Source organism: Pinus tabuliformis, chromosome 3_2 (genome assembly GCF_031772625.1).
Source record: "Pinus tabuliformis cultivar Carrire ecotype Pingquan chromosome 3_2, CPIR1, whole genome shotgun sequence".
Taxonomy (NCBI): Eukaryota; Viridiplantae; Streptophyta; class Pinopsida; order Pinales; family Pinaceae; genus Pinus; species Pinus tabuliformis.
Window position 1 is genome coordinate 159,320,641 of NC_142302.1, and position 21,662 is coordinate 159,342,302.

The window sequence follows — 21,662 nt, forward strand, 5'->3', positions numbered from 1 at the left end:
TCTCCACCAATAACCCACAAAAACCCATGAAGGAATTGACCAAATGTTGACCTTGGAATTTTGGCCCAATTTTCCCTTAGAGAATGTAACTGCTCGCTGAGTTAGGGCCCCTGTTTGACCCCTCAAATCTGCCTAGAAAATTCTGCCAAATTAATCTTGGTCTCTTCTCAATAAACCCAGAAAGGATTTGTCCTAGTTTTGACGCTCCAAAATTGACCCTCAAATGCTTGCCCCTCCTCCACAAGCAGAAGATGTAACCTATAGCAAATGTTGTGTTTGTTGCTCCACCAAAATGCTGGAAAAGCCCCACAACACTTCTACAGACTTCACCTCAACTTTCAGCCCCTAACTCCCTTCACTCCACAACCTACAAGTGTGCCTCCTCCAAGAATGGCGCAGTCCCTATGTTGTTGCTGCCAATCCTCTCCGCAAACTCGCACTCCTTGCTACCAACTAGTATAGGTAGGACTCCCTCCTTGGGTTGGTAGTCGAAGTCCACCGAATCAAGGGTTGAGATCTTCGGTCAAAGACACTTGTTTCTAAACAACACTGCATACTTGGGTTCAGCTCAAGCGTGCTTTTTCAAAGGCACAATTTCTGAATAGATAAATCACTGACCAAAATGAGTGTCTCTTGCTCTATTTATCAAAAGCCCCCAAGATTCCCATGTGGGCCCAACTCAACTTTCCCCCCACCAACTTCGCTCCAATAAGAGCGTACTCTACATGTGGGTCGTAATTCTCCATGAGGTAGCCCCATGCTCCACTAGAGCCGCAATATTTCCCTTCTTTCCTAATATTTGGACTCCACTTAATCCCAAAATTCATGTAAGACCTCTACACCCACATATCCTAAATACAAATATGAAATAAAACAAAATTAAGCAAGATTGATATTTCCCTTAGCAACATTACTAAACATTACTAAACAAGAGTATCACAAATATCTACTTATCAATCTACAAAAATCATAATAAATTATCACTTCATTTTTCTCTTCCAAAGAAACATTACACCATTTTTATCCACAAAATACCATCAAAACTTTCTATCTTATGAAACACATTATTTACCTAAAACTATCCTGAACACTTTCTATTTTTTGAAACATAATATTGGAACTTTCTACTTTTACCCATGCTTTGGCGGTGTTGGCTAGCAATGGGATGTGAGTCTTCGGTTCGCTATATTCTAATATATATCAGCGGCAACTCCACCTCATTCAATTTGTCTTTAATATGTCTTTATTATGTTAAGACAAACTATGAAAACTTTCTACGTTCTACGTTTGGTATTATATTTTGGTATGTCCGGGTAGTGGATAATGCATCATGTTTCCTGATGCCAATTCTAATGTTATTTTATTTTTAAAAGTTAAATGGTTATGTGGAGTTTGTTCTAGTTCCTCATATCAATAAATATGAAAAAGTGATTGTTTAGATTTGAACTAAGGCTACTTTTAGCAGCTGAAACTTAGTTGTATATTCAAATTTAACATTCAATTTTATTTATTATTGCTAATCATTAAAATAGATAGTGTATCATCATAATCAATTTTCTTCACTTAATTCTCTTTTTAATTTTCTTAATTTTATTTCTTTATAATTTGAGTTTACAGTGATATCACTTATGAATTTTTCCACTAACAAAGTAGGATTTGTTATTATAAATGGTACAATGAAATTTTGTTTGAATAGACCAATTATGGTGCGCATAATTTTACATGGTTACAATGCTATTTTCTAATTACGTTTTTTTCTTATGGTATCAATTGATAATAAAATTTGTCATTTTTCTTTTAAATGTTTAAATTTTGAATTTTGTGTTGGATTTAGATTTTCCTGAATTATTGTATGTGTAATCATTTTAACTTCCTTCTCCATTTTTCCTTCCTAGAACAACTCTTCCATAGAAACATTTCCCCATTTATCTTGAGCATGCCAACATAAAAGCTAATCCATCTCTTCCATCATTTTTTCTTGGAGTTATTGATTATGATTTTTCCTACTAATTTGGTGTGTTATTATTACTCCAGAGTACATGTTCTATTTCTTCTCACCATTATTATTTAGTCAACAACACTTTTTCTCACATGTAACAGTTAATTGTTTATAAATAGCCTTCCAACTACTTATATGTTTCTTTTATTAAATCCGTTAGGGTGGCAAGTGAGGGGGGATGGGGGGGTAGTATCTTCAACCCCCGAAGGATTTCTTTAAATATACCATATGTGGAGATTCAGAGAGATAACACCAATTAAGCAACGTCATTTTCTCTTTTTCAATGTCTTATCTTGCTCTAAGCCATGGGAAACGAGGTAATAATCTTTTGTGACTCCTCACTCATTAATGGCCAAGTTAGAAAAGATAATATTGATAACACTTCCCTATTTCCATAATTAAAATGAGAATCAAAGGACTCCTCCAACAAATTGAATCTTTTGAATTGTTCCATATCCTTAGGACTTGTAATCATCAAGTAGATGAAATGGAAAACAAAACAATTTTTTGGGGGAAGGGTGCATTGTCCAAAAATGGGGTTGACCCTATGACTAATTTAATTCCATGAAACTCCACTTAATAAGTAATATATTATTCTTCTCGCATGAACATAGCCAGAGCACTTGGCATGTGGCAAAAATCAAGGTTGGGAGAGATTCTATTTCATCTCCTCCTTTTGTACTCTCCTCATACTCCAACTGTGGTTGAAGTGAGAGTTTAATTGTCAACCTAAAGAATGTTAATACAAGTGGGACAATAAATGTGAAATATTATGGTTTGTTAGAATTAATATGAATGTTTTTTTATTTGGGAAACATATGTTTGGCTTCTCTATGATAAATTTCACTAAATTTTTTTGGGTAGTATATCCTACAATGGCCAAGGTAGTTGTTATTGCTCAATTTTTATTAGTGGTGGAGACATAATAAACCCTGTGTTACGATAGGTCCCCCTTCAAATCAGTGAGCTCATGGATGATCAAATTCATTCTAGTAGGTGTGTAAATCGTGGGGTAAGGGTATTACGGAGGGTCAAAAGGTCTTTCTCCATATGGATTTGTACTAGAGCATGGAAATTCATATGGAGGTTCAATTGGGATGAAATGTAGTCATGAGAATTAAAATTGAAGCCCATAATTAACTAATAGATAAACTCTTAGAGGATTTAGATATGCATTATAAATGATACTTCATTTTTCTCATAGTTTCTAGTCGCTTATGCTCATCCATATAAACTCCATAAACTTAGTCAAATAGAACTATATGGAAGGAACCATGTTCCATCAAGCTCCAGCATGAACAAGGGAGCTCCATCATGAAAAAGAGAGGAACCATAAGCACAATTGACCAGAAGGACCTAGCAGAATGTAAAAGAAATAATTGAAGAAGCCCATAGTGGGAATGAACCTTTGTATATAGCCCAAGTTTTCTTATATTTTCTTAAATTATATTTTTGAGTGGATGGTTCATCAAAATTTATATACGCTAACATCATAGAAGACTCATAAAAAAGAAAGAATAGATTCCATTATATAGTCTTATTCTTCACAAAATTGGAGTCTTTGTCTCTACTAATGAAAATACTCAAAATTTTTGTAATGTTTTGTTCAATGATTTTACCATAGATTTCATATATCAATACAATGCTATCCATTTTTTATTTTGTTTTTTAAGCCATGGTTCTTCTTTATTCTTCTATCAACTATTTAGTGACTCAATGGCTTCAAATGTACTTGATTTTTTTACTACTTTTTCAATCTCCAAAATTAGCAACTTTTAAGATTTTGTTATGTAATTTACTCCTTCAAATGTAGAAATTCCCTTATTTCTCATTATCATACAATTAATGGTGGGAGTACTCTCTACATTAATTGAGTTGGCAACTTATTTTTATCTTAACTTTAATAGACTTGTGTGTTTATTATAGTTTATCCATCAATGGTTAGGTTGTCAAACACTCTTTCTAAGAACATGGTTTAATTTAGTGTAGGTTTTTTCACTCAATTTTTAGTTAGTGTTATTTCCATAAAAAAAATGTGGTAAATCATGATCTTGTCATTGGATATGTTTCCGACAAAGACATAGTCAGTGAAAGCAAGGAGGTTCATTGGTAGAAGCTCTAATAACCACTTTCTTGTCATCTTGGAATTCAACAATAAATGTCCCTTCAGTGTGATCCTCATTAATTCACTTCCTATCAATGTGTTTCTCATGAAATAAATTTTCATTGATATGCTTCTCTTTCACTAAATTATTTTTGCTCCTTCCTATATCAATATTATTTTTATTGGCCTCCCTTGTTTTGATTTTCTTTCCATTGTCCAAGTTTCTTTTGTTAGCCTTTATATTGATTTCTTAGTTGTTGATGGTTATTTTTGTAGTTTAAATCTATTCAACTTAAATTATGTCAACCCATTTTTTTTGCAAAAGAGCCCAATGCCTTTTCTTTCCATCTATGTAACCTAATTATTGTCATATGTATGTGTGTGTGTGTGTGTGTGTTCAAGGGAATCTAAGTATTCATCCTCATAGTTGAGAACTTTGATCAATTCATTTTGCCGTAATTATTTTTTGCAACACTCTAACCTATTGATTTCTTCTCGATTGATTGTCTAGATATTGATGATGTTTCTTTGTCTCATTCTTTGACTATTGTGAGAGCTCCTATCTTTTGTTCTTTTTTTCTCTATTGGAATTCAATGTAAATTTCTAAGTCATGTCTTCTTATTTTTCAGTTCTTGCATTTTACTTTTCTAGTTTTCTTTCCTTCTAACTACCTTCTTATTTCAATGTAATTGGTTCTCTATTCTTCATTGCTTAATTTTTGCATGGAAGCTAGGTCTTATAATTATTGGTTTGGTTGTTATAGAAAATTTTTTCTTTCTTGAAAACATTTCCTTTTTTATTGACCAATTAATTCTTGTTCTTCTTTTGGTAGATTTGTTGTCTTAATGAGCTACATTTTGCAGAACATAATCAGGGATTTGATAAATTAACAAAAAATATATCAGTATTGTTAGACTATGAGCCTAGTGACAATCACAAAGTCTAATACCACATTTTCAACCTTCTCTTTAATGAGGTTTTGTCATGATCTAATTATGAGTTTTGAATGAGATCTAGATGTAGAATGGCCAATTTCATGTATTATACATTGATATCATGAGGTGCTAGGACTGATAAATTTGACAGTTTTGTTGATTATATGTTGTTTATTTCCTAATTCATTTTTAGTCTATTTGATGGCTTGTTTTGTATTGTAAACTAGGTTTTATTAATCTCCCATTATTTCGAAAGAATTCCACATGCTTGAAATTTCAATAACAATCTAAACCCATAAAATATGCCTTGCTTCGATCATGGCTCTTGTACCTACTAGTTGATTTTGTAGTTTCTCCTTTTCCTTTTGAAGTCTTGCCTTTAAGACCTAGTCAATGTGTATGGTTGTATTCCTGAAAGATACATGTTCCTTTAAAATACTAATTTCTTCATTTTTTATTGAAATTGTCCTAAGATTTTCAATCTCCACATATTTCAAGTTGAAATCAAAATTAGTCTTAGCCAAATTTTTAGATGGATATAAAGGGGTTGATGGTGCTAATGAGGATCCTAAAGAACATGCTCAGGCCTTTATTTTGATAGGATTTCAATCCATTTTGTGTAATTTTCCATCTTCTTATTCATCTCAATCATGATTGTCAATATTTGTTTTGTTTTCCTTCTGCACTACATGCAACTCAGGTGTTGGCACATGCTCTATGTTGGGGATTTTTAATCTCCTAAATGCTTGAATATCTAAATCTCTATATTTAATTAGAGATTGTATTGAGGTTGCATCCTTTGGGTATACCTCTATCTTGATGATCCACTACTCTAACTTATCTATTTTCATTTGTTTAGTCCTTGTAGCAATATTCTCCTCCTTGATTTGATTACTAATTTTTGATACCATATTTTCTACCTTTGATACATTTAATGCAGTTTTTGTAAGAGTTTTGAATATCATCTCACTTGTTTTCCTATGTAGTTCCGTCTGGTCTACCAAGTGTATCTTCTTCAAGTCTATTGTGAGTTTCATTGCTTTATAAATATTTTATTATTCTAATGACTTGAGTCTTTGGCTCTAATATAACCATTTTTAACTATCCTTTTTCATAGTCTAAAGCATATAACAGCCCTGTAGGAGATTATCTTCACCCTTGTTTCCAAGGCTCTGAATATAAATCTTGTTTTGATGTTTTTGTTCTTAATTTCCATGAATTGTGAATATGTGTTATGTTTCCTTCCTAGGGTGAAGAGTGACATTCCCGCTTGGTTTTATTGATTTGTAGATGCTAATGCTAAAAAATCCCAACTGAAAGAATGCTCATATGATGTTTCTTCCTCTACACTATACACTGATAATGTTGCTTCTCCTTCTTCTTGTGTTTATTATCTCTTTCCAAATTGTTGATCATATTCCTCTGTCTCATAAATTGTTTGAATACTTTGTGAATAAGTTCTTTCCAAACTCTTCTCCTTTGATTGAGTAGTTTTCAAAACAAGAGGTTGACAGCATTTCCGAACTTCTACAAATTGCTCTGTACTATAAGTTTTCTCCATTTTCCAAGTATTGTTGTTGGCCAATCTTTCAATGTTTGGTTTGGCCACTTGTATATTGGGTGTAGAGCCATGTTTGATACTTAGATATAATGTGATTTTATGAGGATCATAAGGCTAGTACTCTCCCTGAGGGAAATTCATATGTTTAATCATTTCCTTCACCTCCATGAGAGCATCTCTGGTGTTAACAAGGAATGGGCCCGCCTCTTTCTCTAATTTGAACAAATCTTTATGTTTCTTAAAGATAGAATGTAGTTGATATAAGCTCAAACTTTGTCCAATATATTCCATAGCAGAAATCCTCAAAGGTAGGAAAATTGGAAGTTGATAAGGAGGAAGTTCACAACCATATATCATGATCTCTATTTAATCTTTAAATAAAAACCAATCTAAAAGTCTGGTGTCCGGGCTAAGCTGAAGAATTTTTTTATATCAAGAAAAATTCTAGGAGGATATTCTTTATACATGATAGAATATGCAATTAACGTGAATTTTTTAATATAATCAGGAAATATTGATTTTTGAGGTTGCTTTCTAACAGTAGAAGTCCAATAAATGACAAAACTTTGATTTCCACTTTCATCTTGAAGGCATAAATGTAGATTGTAGAATCTTTCAACTTGAAAGTAGAGAAATAAATTAAGAAGGATTCATACCTAAAATACTTAATCAAATTATACTAAGGCAAATTAAAGTTGATGGCATTTGCAATATATTGAGTGGAATGGAACCTAACAAAAAAAAATTAACGGGGGAAATGGATGTTAATAACCCTAAGATTGTTTCATCAAAATATTGATCATGATCATACCTTAATAAAAAATAAACCATGGATATGATTTGTCTAGATAATTCAAGGAAAATATTAGAAGGGTATGGGGGTCAGTTTTTCTGGTAATGGATCATTCAAAGGAAACATGACTCGCAAAGTTGTCTTGTCTTTTGGAGTTAATTCACAGTAGTTAAGACTTAATAGTGTTTTCATCCAAGGGTTGAGTTTCACTCAACATAACTAGCCTAAGAATTTCTTGAATTCTTTGAAGGTTTATAGGAAATAAAATTACTCCATTCCTAGATATAACTATTTTTTTACTTGGAAAGTAGTGATCAGTGTGCCATGTTACAAACTCGAGGAAATTGGGGAATAGTGAATTGGGTCAAATATGATTCCCAAACCAAAGAAATATCCCACACGTTCATAAAATGTTGATAAGCCCATTCTCTCAACTCGTAAAGTTCAAAATCACAATGGGTATCGTGAACATCACCTTCCTATTCAACTATGGGTAATTCTTCGAAATTTATAGGTTAGGAACCCTCCACAAATTTGGGATTAATTTTCTTTACAATATTTTGAAATAAAAAATGACAAATATTGCATTTTACCTAGGAAGTAGCTGATAGGAAGTCTTGATAAATATCCAACTTTCACTAGTTTGATTGTACTAGTGGTCCACTGGTTGTCCTTGTTTTTCAATAGCTGTGAATGGGGAAAATTATCACTTTTCCCATTTTATGGTTGAGCCATATATTTTTGGACATGCAACAGCTTCCAATCAGGTGAAACCCTACTTCTCAAACTTTGATGACATCATGCTTACATATATTACATGTAGGCTAAAAATTGATTGCCACTTGCATGTTATGTCAGTCGGTATTGCTTGTCTGTCAATTCCACCAATCACATCAACCTAAGATAGTTTTCGAGGGGCAATGATAGTGCTTTTGGAAATTGGGAGAGGGGCCCCGAACTTAATTATCTGACAGGCACTACCTTTTACATCATATGCTTATGCATATACAACATTTAATTTCTATATATCAATGAAAATTATGTTTTTTTCCAAAGGGAAAATAATAATAATAAAAAAATTGTTAAAGCTTCAAAATTTAAACAACTACATGCCAAAAAAAATATTAAATGTTTTTTGCCACAACATGAACTCCCTCTAGGGATAGTGTCTCTTTGTGGGACATTAACTATAGAACAATGCATTCACCTTGGGCTATGGATTCATATGTTGTGACGAAATTGTAACACCTTCCAATGTAAATCCAATCTACATTGACATATACAATGTGAACAATGACCTGAACCACTCTGTTTCTCAAAATTGAATAAAATGTTTAAGGTATTGCCCATTCATAGCTAGTGCAAGTATCTCTCCATCAATATTCCAAATAATGAAGGTATTGTTTCCTTTGAAATCTGCTATCTTAAAGGGGTCAAACCACAAGCTACCAAATTTCCCATGTTTGCCTTTGTCTTGTCATCAAGCATCCCATCCTCATACTAGATCTCTAGGAATAAATTCTCTTTCTTTGGCTCTTCTGTCAAATATATTCTTAATTTTTGTCTTGGTAAGTCTCTTTTACCTTTTCTCTATATTGTTGTAATTATGTAATTGATTTATTCTCCTTATAAGATCATTAGGTTCTTCATATGAGTCCTATCAGATCTTCATTATTGGAAAAACAAGCTGAGTAGGAAAAATGGCATCAATTCCATATATCAATTGAAATGGAGTTTTAGTTGTACACCTTTTGGTTGAGACCTTATTTTCCCAAAGTGCATATTTAATATTTGCATCCCAATTTCTCATGCTTTTTTGTAAAACCTTTCTAATCATTCTCATTAAACTCTTGTTTGAATATTTTGGTAGCCTATTTACTTGACAATAATAGGTTGTTGAATGATTAAGAATGATATTATACTTCTAATATAAATTGATGTTGTTCATTTATTTGAAATCTTGGACATTATCTATGATAATCTTTCACGGGAAATCGAACCTAGATAAAATATTTTCTTCTAAAAAATTGGTCACAACTGCATCTGTTGCAATCTTGGTTAGGAATGCTTCCACCCACGTGGTGAAGTAATATGTGGTTATGAGTATCCATTTATCCTAGTTGCTAAAGGGTGGATGGATCTCCCATATAAAATCAAGGCCCCATCGTGTAAATGGTGCTTCTACCAAAACTAGAATCAATGGAAATGGAGGGAGCTTCTGTTTACCTACAAATTTTTGACATTGTACACAAAATCAAACTCTAGAATTCACTTCTGCAAACAACTTGGGTTAAAAAAAATATTCTCTCAACATCTTGTGGGCTATTGCTCTCAAAGCATAGTGTCCTCCACAAACACCCTTGTCAAATTCATCAATGATTCCATTCCTTTCTTCCACAATAAAACATAACAAAAGAACACCTAATGGATCCTTCTAATACATTTGTTCATTTAAAATGCAAAACTTTATAGCTTGAATTTTTAGAGAGATCATTTTGGCCTTATTTAATTGTAGTGGACATTCCAAATTCTGCAAATAAAACACAATATCCTTGTACCATATTAACAAAGAGAATTTTTATTTTACCCTCAAGAAATGTTCTTATGTATTCTTCTTATTGGGATCTATTAAAGAATTCTCTTATGGATTCTTCCTATTGGGTTCCATCAAAGAAGGTTCTTGTGGATTCTTCTCCGTAAGTCTATCTGAAAGAGACTCTGAAATCTACATGATGGAATTTATTCCTAATACTCTACAATTTAATTCTACTAACATTTTAGTTGGTTCTTGTCATTTAATTTACTTTGTAGGTTTAATCTCCATTTCAAATTGTTGGGATTTTGCAATACACTTTCTTCTTTTTCCATCACTATATGAGTTAAAATAGTTTTGATAGTACTATTAGGAACATAAGTTGTTATTTTGGAATGAAAAACATATGTGCTGAATGATTTTAAGGCTTTAACTAATGCATAAGAATGTTTCTACAGAATAGCATACTTTAACTCATCATCTCTCAGAGTTTTTCTAAAGAAAGCAATAGGTTTTTCATAATTATGTTCATTCTTTTGTAACAAGTTGTTGCAATGGTAGAATATGAAGCAAAGGAGAATATAATAAATGGCTTGCTATAATATGGAATGGGGAAAACATGAGCTTCACCTAGTTCTTTCTTGATCTAGTAGAAATAAGTTTGTGCTTGAGGTGACCACTTAATATCATGATCTCTTTTAACCATATCAGTCACATCTTTAACTATCTCTAAATAATTAAGAACAAACCTCCTTAAGAATTTGATCTTACATAAAAATGACTAAGTTTCCTTTTTATTCCAAGGAAAAATCAATAACTTTAATTGTCAATACTCTTCCATGGTCAACTCAAACACCTTCTCTTGAAACAATATGGCCCAATAATTTTCCCTCCTTCATAACCAAATGAGATTTCTTTGGATTGAAGGAAATGGTAAATTTTCTACATTTCTAAAATTTTGTTGAAGACGCTTCAAATGCTCTAAATATGAATTTGGAAAATTTATATATATATAATCTAAATAAATTATAGTGAAACTATATATCTCCAACAAATGTGAGATCCATGGCCCTTTGGAAAGTTGCACATGCATTCATTAAGCGAAAATGAATTTTAGCATACATGAATGTACCCCATGGCATAGTAAAAGTTGTTTTACTTTAGTCTTCAACCTATACTTCTATCTGATTATAACCTAAATATTGATCAATCATTGAAATCATTTCTGCTCCAATCACTCACTACAAGATATGATCCATTCTTAGGAGTGGATAATCATTTTTCATAGACACATTATTCAAGTTCTTGACGTCTACACAAAGTTTGATCTCACAATTTTCCTTTCTCACAGGAACCAAATTTTTCTATCCACTTATAATATGAGTCAAGGGCACTATGATCTTAACATCTAGAAATTGATTTACTTGCTTTTCCATCTTTGGTAGCAAAGGACGATTCACTAATCTAAGTTTCTTCCTGAATGGATTAGAACCTAATTTTAATGGAATCTTATGTTGAATTTTTGAGGCATCGTAAGTTTTAAAATCCTCATATTTCCATGTGAACACATCTATATATTGCTATAAAATATTCACATGCTCTTTGTTTTTTTTGTTTTTTTTTTTTTTTTTTTTTTTTTTTAACAGTGGAATCAGCAACAGGGGCAGCCTCGCGACTTGCGTTACACAGGATTGATTCTGACCGCTACCTCTATAACCACTGGGAGCTGCGACCGCCCCTCTATACAGCTCCAGGGTAAGTTTGAGGGATTTGAACTCGTGACCTTCAATACGGAGCCCGTGTTTCTAATGAACTTCACCGCATTGTGATTACCAACTCGCCTACCCCCGTGGGGCTTTCACATACCTTTTATTCACTTCATGAGGCAAAGATGTTTAATAAACTTTGGTTCTTATTCTATTCCAACATTACAGTGTTTTTTCTCCTCTGGTTATTATTTTGTAGTTGATTTGACAAGTTTATGATTATAGTCAAATAATCTTTCTAATGGTAGCAATCCCTTTCGAATAAAATTATTATTTTTAGTTGCATGATCTTGTGATCTACTATCACATTTACCCTTTCAAGTTTCGAATTTGTTATTTCAATTACATCATCTTGCTCTAATTCTTGATCAATATGAGTGGTAAATAATTCATCCACCATTTCTAGGAACCTTTTCATTTAATGATCATCCCCAAAAACTTTTTGGTTCCTGATGTTATCAAGGATGGAGGGCCAATCCTAATTTCTACTTCATAAAGTAATTGAGGGTTTATTAGAGTTATAAAAATGCTTGTTTCTACCATTGAAATAATTTTCCATCTATTTATGTTACCTTGGGATTATATCAATATTGAAAACTTGAAAGAAATTTTCTACCATATCCAAAACTTATTTCCTATAAGGCATGAAATCTAGGATGCTTTGTCTAACATATATTTTTACATGTTTGGTCACCAACTATGAATCTTTTAAAGCAACAAGATTTAAAATCTTGAGTTTCTTTGCAACTCCTAACCTCAAAATCAACATGTTGTATTTAGCTACATTATTTGTAGCTTCAAATTCCATTTTAAAAGAGAGAGTAATGATCTCCTTTGAAGGAGAGATTAAGATATTCCCTGCTCCTTAGCCTTCTCCAGTGGAAGCTCCAAAAATATATCTTACATACTACATCTATTGAATAATTAGTATTTCCAACAAATCTATCTATAGCATTAGATAAATCAACGTCACTATTTATAACTAAAACATAGAAACCTAAATCTTGCTCTATGGTATATACAAGAAAATAGTTAGGATTATTCGCATCACTAACTGGCTAGGTGAACTTTTCCTCCCTATATAATCTCATATTTTCTCCCACAAAAACAGGAATTGTAGCATAGTTCATGTCTAATTGAAGACATCCTCCCAATTTTACACCCCATAACCTTGTCAACAATAGCATTCCAAATTTAGCTGGTATGTCTACAACTACAACATCCATAACCATGCTCTTTGAAATAATTTGAGATAATGACAAAACCAAATCTTTGATAATACCAATACACTTGACCATTTTCAAGTCAAAAGAATATAAATCTTGGTATTATGCTCTAGTAACCTACAAATATAACATATTCATTAAAGATTTTGGCATTAAATCATGAGAAGCTCTAGAGTCAAGCATGTTGAAAATCATAATTACTTGTGAATGTTTGTTGGTTTTTTATTAAATTTATGTTTTTATTCTTCATCAAGCAATTACCAAAAGTACAAAACATGAAGATCACAAAAGACGGAAAACACAAAGTTGTAGGCTCAAATCCTAGGAAAAACCCCACAATGGCGAAAACCCAAGAAACCATCTTCTTATTGAATCGGATCAAAGTGATATATCCAACACTAAAAGACCAACACCAAGACTGTCACAATGAACCCAAGTCAACCCATCTCCAAGTCTCTTTCACCAAGTCAAAGTCAACATTAGTCAAATCTCTAACTTCTAGTTATCCCTAAAATTTCGGGCCTTGAAATCTCGGCGCTATAACAGCTTCTAAAAAACCGTAGGTACTTCACATGTGTGGACAGAATTAGGGCAAAACAGTTCGCTTTTTCTCTTCTTATATCTTCTCCTTACTTCGTTAGTTTTTTTCTCTAATTCTTGGACAAAACTCGATGTGATGTCGAAATGTAGAACACATGTGCCAATATACAGTTGTTTGACCATATGAAGTGACACAACTTATGGGATGGCCAACTTGTCCATATGGAGGGTCGACTTGGTCTTGTGAAGACACATTGACTCAAAAATAAATTTCTTTTCTTTTCTTTCAAAAAGTCTAAAATGCGAATTTGACTCAATGACTCATAATAAATTTTCTTTTTAACTCAAATGATCCTATAAGCACGAAGAACATGCTTTGACTAGAAAATAATTATTATTATTATTATTATTTTCTTATTTTTTCTTTTACATGAAATACATATTGATACAAGTACAATGATAATCATGAAGACCATACCTAGTTACATTCTCAACACTCCCTCTTAACTAGGGAGGTATTCACAATGACACAATAGGATACCAGGATAAATTGAAATATTCTCATAAGACGAGTTTGGATTGATAAGCATCATCATAACCAACATTGTCAATTACAAAATAGCAAGGCCTTGACTGACAAGCTATATCTCTCCATTATATCAAACCATAATGTTGGTAGGCATACACTTGGACACCACCACCACCTCTCAAGGAACATAATTTGAATGTTCACCAGGTATGTCCTTACAAGACTATTCTTATTTTGGATATCTCCCCCATCCTCAAAGAATATTGGTCCTTGGGACTACTCTTATCTTGGATTCACAATCCTCAATGAGTATTGATCCTCAAGACTACCACTATACTCGATACCATTCCTCAAGGAGTATTGGTCCCAGGTGCTTATCCAATCCTCCATTATCCATGTCAATGCCTTCATTAGGCTTACGGTTGTTAGTCTTGGCCATAATGCATGACATAGGGAGAATACGGTGTCCCTTGTCAGTCCCTCTCAAGAAAGGAGGAACAACCACAATACTCATCAAAGCATAGACTACACTTACTTCTGAGGATATCTTTTGTAGATGTTGCGCTCCTATCTTGCATCATATCATAAAGAGCTTCGACCTACCTAGACATTTTTCAATCTTCACATAGTTCTAACATGTCATCAAATAGTTCTTATGGAGCCAAACTCTTTAAATATTGATCACACAAGCCTTCACATACTATTTCTTCGTGACATGGTTTTTCCTTCATCCCTTTTTCAAGAAATTATATCTTCTTCCATAAAGCATTAGTAATATCTCTATCAATAATAGCACCTGTCAAACTAATTAGTGTAGAGCCAATTATAGCTCCCTCTTTTCAACTGAGGAGGATGAACTTCTTCTAGACTAGTATCAAACCCATCATATCATCAAGTGATCAACAAACTATCTCATGACTTCTTGTATCAATTTGTTTCCTTTCCTACCTTTATAGTGTACACACTTCTGCTATATACTCTTCCTAGAAATCATATCATATCCTAAACATTATGATTTCATTCCTCATTATCAAAGTTGTCAAAACAATTAATGTTGCTCCAAATTGTAAGATCATTCAAGTATTTTTCTACTTATAGCTCCCTTGGAAGTCATCATTACTTCCTTTTCTAACTTTACACTCTTCAAGAAATAATGACCAATCAAAAGTCCTACCAATGATGCGTTCTTGCTTCCACATGTTAAAATATCCATCTAGGAGAGTCTTGACTTTCCTTTCAACATTTTACCAAGACATATGATGCTTTTTCTATCCAAGTACATTTTTGAATCATGTTCTTCCTTCAAATCCCTCAAAAACTCTTTTAAGGTAAGTGTACATATTCCTTCCAAGTTTCCATCAAACTGCTTCTTTAATCTTCTTTGAAGATGATGACCATTGATGATTAGGTTCCTTCTTTGTGATGAGAAGTGCCACATTTATGCTTCCAAGTTTCTTCTAGATTTTTTTGCATACTTTCATACTTCTAGAATGCTTCAATGTTGCTTAGTAGAATATACGTATGCTACATACTCTTGATTCTTCCATTCAAAAGCTAGACTTTGGTAGTATCATCATACCGGTACTTGAAACAAAATATAATATAGGAAAGGCTTTTATATTGCTGCATAATGACCTTGATTATGTTATGTATTGCTACTAATAGATCTTGCTTGCTAATGGTGATAATGACTACTTCCAAATGTTTATGATGAGATGCAACTGAGTGTTCCTTCTAAGTATACTTTTCTAGTTCTTCTTCTTGATCTTCATAATTATTTTGTGAATCCAAAAATATTCTACACTTTAAATGCAACTATAGCTACTACTTTAACTATTATAAGAAATAAAACACATTTGCTTGCATACTTCAATAATAGATATCCTTGAGGACTTCAGCTTTAAGTTTCTTTTTAGGTCCTTCATATTCTATTACATGTGCCGGTATCACAGAGATAATCTTCAAATATTAGTGTCATAGTTATTCCATAGAGATGCAACGTCTCGGTCTAGATTCCTTTGGTTTGGTAATTTTATCTTGGCATTATTGATACGTTGGATTCATTATGTAATTCATTCTTCTATTATGTATAGGAAAGGAGTCTTGGTAGTTGCTTCATATATCACAGTCCTTCTATAGGGATATATAACACTACCTATTACATTGATAAGTATGCTCTTTACAAATTTTTGGTCTATAACTTTAGATATGATCTATTACATATCATAGCAAGGTGACATGTCCCAGTTCTTGCTCTTCGTATATAGACCTTGTCCATTGTATATATTGTATTCATGACAAACTATTGCATGTTGCATATAGCATAAATTCCTTTGTGTCCTACACATATTGGACTAGAATGTATCTTGGACTTATATTATCCCTCTAGGGCTCGGCTTAGAAACCAACTTCAAAATGTGAAGGAAAACAAGCACTTGGATGATTGAACTATTTCATCTAGATCTAGAATGGCAATAAGAGTATTAATTTCAAACTTTTGTAGAGCTTGGAGAATGAGCATACGTTGGATTTTAACATGGTACTTCATTCAAGATGCCTTCATAAATTTCGGTCTAGTATTCCACTCAAGCGAGGAACAATTCGAACCTCTGATATTTGTGTTAGCACAAAGAATGATGTCAAAGAGATTTATATAATGAAGAGAGATATGTGCCACTTGACTTGGATGCCACATAGTTATAATACCATAAGGATTTCAAGACTTGTATGTCACACAGTGTCATAAAAGATTCAGATGCCACCATATAAGTCACATGTTTGGATATGTTATATATGCTTCTTGTCTTTGTCATTTCTTGAGAATGGATGTAGATTGTCCACATAAAATTATAGTGTTGTAGAAGACTCAAATATCGTATATAGATGTTTAGGGTGTCAAAGGTATGAAGCTCGAATTGTCAAGTAGTTTAGATGCACTTTTATTAAATTTTGATGAGTGCCACAGTGAGCTCGGCTACATAGAAGAGAGTGTCTCTTGGAGAGATATGTCACATAAACTTGTATTGCAAAGATATACTTCTTCATAGAGGCTTACATTACAGAGATACCACAGGAATTTTGTATGAATATGTGCTTTTGTTTTAGGTTTACCACAGTTAACAACAACTTATGTGTTCTTATTTTCCAACCCTGAACTTATCAGTGCAACATAGTGAGTAAATTTTGATCCTTATTTCAGATGTATTACAAGTCTCCTTTCTTAATAGTTTCAGTCCTCCTAGTTATAGTACATAGATCTCCTATCATGCAAGGATATAATCCTTCCTTTACAAATGAGCTATGCTTAGTAAACATTCTCACAACCCATAAAGTAACCTTGATGCCTTCTACCTTGGTATGAATTTTGGATAAGAGTATAAACTTCATGTAGAATCCATAACTTCATATTTGAAGAAAAGAGTATATGTCACAGAGATTGTCATTTGGCTAGGACGATGGAGTGTGGAAGAGTACTTACTTGTCAAAGGACATGACGTTGTTATTAGGATGATGATATTCAATTCTAGCTACTACAAGAGGGTCTTTAAATATGCCAACAAGATGTGATATTCAAACTATCTTCCTTCACCTTAGCTCTGATACCATGTTGAGAAATCATAATTACGATAGATTCCTCTTACATCCTAATTACTTTTGAATGTTTTGTTAGAAATTATATATTACAGTGCAATGGAACACCTAAAATATTGCAGAAACACAAACACATAAAATGCATAAAACAAGAGAGACACAGATGTGGTTCACCTAATTTAGGTTACATCCACAGAGAAACAGCCAACCTTTCCTTTATATTATCCAGCAAAATGAAGAGATACAACCGACAGCAAATTCGATGTAATTTCCTCTTCGCTCTCGCATAGTCTCCTCACTCTTTCTCACTTAGAATACACATATACATACATATAGACACAATACAATTCCGTCGTATAAATCGAGGGGTTTCCTTATAGGGAAAAAAAAAACCCTAAATTAAACATAACTTCTGCTGTCAAATCATCTTCCTAATGTACGACCCATATTGACTACGAAATTACAATATTTTACAAGGCAAGTTTTCATCTATTTTTAGCTTCGGGGGCATTGCCCCCAAACCCCCACCAGGGGGGGCTCATAAAATTGTTGTTTCCCCCCATGGACCCCCCTGATGGTGATTAAACGGGCGACGTTGCCACCTTGTTAGGAATTGGGGTCCAATATGTCGATTCCTCTAAATAAAGAAGATACTCAGGTTCCAAACCCAACATGTTTGTTGGATTCTTATTAAATTTATGTTTTTCTTCTTCATCAAACAATTACCAAAAGTACAAAACGTGAAGATCACAAAAGACATAGAACACAAATATGTAGGCTCCAAGCTAAGGAAAAACCCCACAATGGCGAAAACCAAAGAAATCCTCTTCTTATAGAATTAGATCAAAGTGAGATATCTAACACCCAAGACCAGGACCAAGACCAAGACTATCACAATGAAAAAGTCGGCCATCCTCCAAGTATCTTTCACCAAATCAAAGTCAACGCTGGTAAAATCTCTAAATTCTGGTCATCCCTAAAAATTTGGCCCCTGAAATCTCGGCCCTATAATAGCTTCTGAAAACCCAAAGGTACTTCACATGTGTGTATAGAATTAGGGAAAAACGGTTTGTTTTTTCTTTTCTTATATCTTCTCCTTACTTTGCTAGTATTTTCTCTCTTTCTTCAATAGAAATTGATGTGATGTCAAAATGTGAACACAGGTGCCAATATATAGTTGTTCGACAATATGAAGAGACACAAATTAAGGGTTGGTTGCCTTGTCCATTTGGAGGGCGACTTGGCCTTGTGAAGACACATTGACTCAAAAAATAAATTTATTTTCTTTTCTTTCAAAAATTCCAAATGGGACTTTGACTCAATGACTCATAATAAATTTTCTTTTTAACTCAAATGACCCATGAACATGCTTTGACTAGAAAATAATAATAATAATAAAATTATGTTTTCTTCTTTTTGCTTTTACATGAAATACATATTGATACAAGAACAAAGATAATTATGAAGACCAAACCTAGTCACATTCTCAACATAGCATAAAATTATGGAGTAGAAAGTCATGGATATTCAATGTAATATATAATGGAGCTTCAACATTAGTATGTTCCTCCATATTTGGCCCAAACATAACAATAGGATTTTCATCTTTCAAGTTAATGATATCGTGTTGAGTAGTTGTTGTTGTAAGTTAGATTACTTTGGCCATTTGTTGTTGATAAACTGGATTTCTGGCAAATTCAATTAAGGGAATAGGAATTTTTACATTTTCTAACTCCTTTCCTAAACTGAAGGGAACTGGAGAATTTTTTATCCTTAATTGTTCCTCATTATCCTTGCTCTGCCTTTAAAGAGTTTTAGAAGATGCAGGACCTTGTTCTTTTTCTTTACCCTTACTTTGATCAATTGTAACTTTCTTATTTTGGTCATCTTGTTGAATTGGATTTGTTATAGGCCTTAAATCATATTTTTTATGCAATTCAACTTGAAGATGATCAAAGAAAATTTTGTATTTAGAAGAGACATTTGGATCCATGCCTTTTAACAACTCAAAAAAAATATCAATGAAAGTTTAATGATCATAATCAAGTTGTGTGATATAATTCAAGGAATATTGATCTTTAAAATCATTTATCTCATCATTTGGTTGTGCATGATCACCTTCAACTTGATCATAAATGACCAATGGGGTTTGAATGGGTTGTCCCACATTTCTCCTTTCTCTTTGCTATATTTGTGGATTGAATAGTCTTCAAAACTGATTTGGATTTCTATGTGCTAGTTCTTGACCCTATCTTGGAGGATTTATACCTTCTAACTCCATTATAGCTATTTTGTTTGATAGGTTTGATCATCCTTGTCATCTCATCTATCTTTTACTCTTCTTTATCTTTGATCACACCTAAAGAACCAAAATCTTCTTTTACCTTTTTATTTTCTCCATGAATTTCTTTCACTCTAATTTATGAGAATTAGTCATATTGGCATCTAATTCTATGGAATCATCTTGCATTTCTAATAATATTGCAGATATTCTTTACCTAAGAATCAAGGAAAAATATAAATCAAAGGCATCAACAAATATAACCGTTGTTATTGGAGGAGATGGTTTAATGTCTGCAATAATCTTATAATATAGCTTATTAAATATTTTAGTGAACTCAAGGATTGACTCCCCACTTATTTCTTTTTATAGCACCGAATTTTGTAAAATAATACAAATGGTCTCTTTTTTCACCCCATTTATTTAAGAAAAATTCTTCTGAGGTTTTCCATGAAGGAATTGAATTAGCTTCCAATTGTCTAAACCACTTTCTTACGTCTCCTTCTAGCTATTGGAAAAACAACCTGGTGTACACATCATCAACTTCTATGCTATTGTTGTCAACAAAATTAAGGAAAGTTGCCACATATTATTTTGTAGTTACTTCACCTTCCTCATTAAAATTAGGTACATGCTTCAAATAAACTTGTGGAAAATCATGAAAATACTAGGATAATTGTAATGGGGCATATATGGTAGCCACTAAGTTTGCTACTCCAACATTTGATGTTGTTGTATATTTTGCTACTATAAAGGTTGTTGTTATAAGACTTGTACTTCAGGTGCAAGAGGATTGATATAAAATTTTAACTCCTTATCTTTCTCAGGGAATGTAAAGGGAATAGAATGAGAAAAGAGTCAAAAAGGTTATTAATTTTTAACTACAAATGGTTTAGCTTCAATAGAGGTAGGAGATAACTCTTCTGGGGCTTCAAGCTGCTCAACAAGAATATCAATTTGTAAAGAAACTCTTTTTCAATGAGGGAAAATTTCAGGAAGTTGAATATGAGGTTTATCTTTTGAATACTTAGGGAAAGAAATAAACTCTTGAGAAATACCTAAAGAATCATATTCATATTTTGCCCTCAAATTCCTTTTAGAAATCAACTTTTATGGATCTAACAATATAGGGATTTCCTCCAAATCAGAATTGATCCTTGTGAACTTTCTATGAGATGTTAATAATTCGTGCAGCATAGTTCTCTAGTTGAAAAACATAGCCAATCTATTCTTTTTTCACCAACATGGAATGGTAATAGCCATTCTCCCAGCGAAAAATATCTTCATCGCTTCGATCCCCAGCAACGACGACAATTTGATGTTGTTCCTTGATATCATTCCTGGCTAGGGAACTGTGTGAAGGCACCAACCTATTTGTTTTTAATAAATGATTCCATATAGATTGCATTGTATTCTCGAAAATGTGAGATAATAGGTTTTATAGACTAGTCAACAAGATAATTTCCAACCAAAACATACACCTGTGTATAAAAAGGGAAGAGATGGTAAATGAGAAATATAAACTGAAAGACTTAAAACATTAAATTAATGCTCAAATCTCTCAATGAGGAAGGCATATTGAAAAAATATTCCAATAATAATACAATTTAATAGACAATAATTATGTGAAATACTCAACATATGTTCTCACCAAGAAGAGATACAATAGAAACACATTGAATCTAGCATAAATCTCTTTACTTATGAAGATGTTGCAATTGACCAAAGGAAAATTCGATGCTCAAATTTAGCCTTTCAAAGAGTAATTCATATAACTTCAAACTATCATGTAGATGTAAAAAA